The 2,929-nt window shown below is 36.8% G+C and overlaps 1 pseudogene; it reads right to left on the bottom strand.

The window, feature by feature from the left end:
• Positions 1-1,279: 1,279 nt before the first annotated feature.
• Positions 1,280-2,728, bottom strand: LOC147332276 (uncharacterized; annotated as a pseudogene).
• Positions 2,729-2,929: the final 201 nt, after the last annotated feature.

Raw genomic sequence — 2,929 nt, forward strand, 5'->3', positions numbered from 1 at the left:
TTTTTGTACAGTTTTAAACAGTTTTATCGAGGGACTGTGACAACAGCACTCAATGTACTCAATACAGTACTGAGCACAGCAATAAATATGGAAATAAATAAATAACTCCATACATACATACATACATACATACATACATAAACAATAGATATATCATTTGTACCGGTCTTGTGAATACAAACACTCAGGATCGGTTTGAGGAATTTTTCCTTACATACATCAGCTTGTGAGGCTTTATTTCGAGCATGTTACAATCGTAAAGCAGCTAGATTAAAAACTAAAACAAAACAAAAACATAAGAAAGGAAAAAAGGAAAAGGATAGGACATAAGGAAATTTTAACAAGAAAACATGATACATTAAAGAAGCAGGAAGAAGCATATTCTTATTTTATCCAGTATTCTCCACTATTTATTATTAATTATGATCACTGTTACTTCCTGTTTATATCCTGTCCAAATCCCGCGAAAAGCAACAACAAGACACTGGCCACTAGAGGTCACTGTAGACATAGTATAACAATTGCAAATTCTAAAACTACTTCTGTAACCGGTCACAAGATTTTCAAAAAACCTTGAGGTCAAGGTCACTGAGATTTGAACTCGTCTAAGATTTTTAGTGAAGGCACCTCTGATATCAATCTGAAAATCCTATGGTGTGCTGTCGAATTCAAAAGACTTTCAGAAAACCTGATCTCTGACTTTGACCTTGAGGTTGAGGTCACCAGGGTTAAAACTCATCCGCGATTTTTAGTAGATACACCTGTGATATCAGTCAACTTAGGTGTCCACGCTGCCAACAGGCAGATAACAATACTGATGAAGTAAAAAGTTTCACCGTTACACAATGAAGACAACCCTATCGCTCTTAAAGATGCCACAGCTGCATCAAGGAGGAAATTAATTTGTTAAATTTTATTCACAAAGATGTTAGATTACACTAATCAGTAATAGGATAGAGTTAGATAGCCTCAGATTATTAACCAATGTCGACTGCAATTTGTCTGTGAGATAAACTTTGAGGACAATTTGTGATTGTTTGAGTAATTCTTTGTTGTAACAAAGACATTTTAGCATTTTAACAATTTATTCATTCAGCGAACAGGGGTCTCGGTGAGACCCAGGGGAAAAAAAAGTATTTAGATTTTTCCATATAAATCAAGTGTTGGGTTGGTAAAAGACACATTGCAAAAACAATTTTGTTTTTAACTAATTTTATTAAAATTTTACAACATGTGCACTACAGTGCACAAGGGGAGTTCATTGATCACGAATGTGAAACTAACAAAATTCAATCCTTTTCTTGATTTCTAGAGAGAACTCTTCATCACTGGTATTATTCAGGTCTTGTTCATATATTTGTCCCTTGTTTATCAGTTCCTCAGCCAAGAGGCGCTTGAACTCCAGGTATTGGGAGTTCTTCTGAGCTTGTTGCATGTCCTCGCTATCTTGTTGGTACTGAAGCCAGGAGTTGGTGATGACCAAATCAATGAAATAACGTGTGGTGCGAACAGTCCACTTTTTGGTCCGACTAGATATTCTGTAGAAGCTGAGCATGTGATCAGATAGGTCAACCCCTCCCATGTCGATATTATATTTGCAACCACTGCAGGTCTTGGGACTTGTGAATTGGGACAGCCAGTGAATGGAACGATCTGTTCATCATACAGACCTTTGTTGGCCTGGGCAGATTGAGGCAACCTAAAGGACTCTCTTTAGAAGTGGTCTGACTTTCCCCAGGAGATCCTTTTTTTTTCTCATTTTCTGGCAGATCATCGACTACTTTCAGCGAAGACCTGATCTTGTAGAAATGACCACATGTCATGGAATCAGCTATAACTGCGTACATTTTAATTCTCAGATATCCAAGGCATGCAATGTACACTGAGATTCCTAAAAAGCTATTGATTTCTTCTGGTGTTGTGTTTAAACTACACCCTGAATCCTGTACCATACGCTGGTTGGTCAACAAGGACAAGTCCTGAATTAGTTTTTTGTCAATGTACTGCTGGAAATACTGCTGTGGGCTCCAATCATTAAGTGTCATTAGGGTACCATCATCTCCAATTCTGCATTCTTCCAACAAAGGCATAAACCTAAGATAATGGAAAATTATTTAGCAAAATAAAATTTAGATACTCCAATATCCGATATAGTTCACTTGCAACACATTTACACTATCTTTATAAGTTAAATCAATTTACTGGAAATCATTTCTGCACGTTACCCATACTTTTTTCACTCAAAATCAAAAATTCCTGATTCTCCTACATGCTGGTTTTGTACCAGATAGGATGACGGCAGATTTCAGCTGACCCTGTGTCATTCTCCATTACACCCTGCATCTTGATAATCTTTGTCTGGCTCTCTCTGGGTTTTCACCCTCTCCTATCTGGCTCATATGACTCTCATCTTCTGAAAGATCTATGTCTGAAATTCCCTCAATGATTGTGTTAAGAATTCTTTCTGCCTCTGTCAAAGAGTTGTTTAGAAAAAAGTGAAATAAATTTAAGTACAAAGTCCTGACGTGCACCAGAGTACACATTAATAAATTAGTCATTTTCTCCGTGAAACTAAATAAAGTTAGGTCTGAAAACCCCCTCAAATTACTTACTAGATGTTTATTTTTGAAAATTAATCAAAATCTGAGTTTAAAAAAATATCTTAAATGTAGATATCATGCTTACATGTCTTTCTTCCATAAAATGTGCTTGTGGGCATGCCAGCCATTTTGAAAGGTAGGAAAAAGAGAGTTGGGAAGGCCACACCCCCACACATGTGACATCATTTTAAAGGTGCTGTTGACCTCTCTAAGAAACATCAGGACTCAACAGAGTGGCATGTAGAGTGTGAGTGATACAAGCAAAAACTAAATGTGTACTACAGTGCACAAAAATGAATTACTGGGTCTCAGGAGGATGTGGATATGAT

The sequence above is a fragment of the Aulonocara sp. 'chitande type north' Nkhata Bay genome, linkage group LG4 (assembly GCF_057382095.1).
Source record: "Aulonocara sp. 'chitande type north' Nkhata Bay isolate Kocher_YH1m ecotype deep benthic linkage group LG4, A_spYH_male_GT1.1, whole genome shotgun sequence".
Classification (NCBI taxonomy): domain Eukaryota; kingdom Metazoa; phylum Chordata; class Actinopteri; order Cichliformes; family Cichlidae; genus Aulonocara; species Aulonocara sp. 'chitande type north' Nkhata Bay.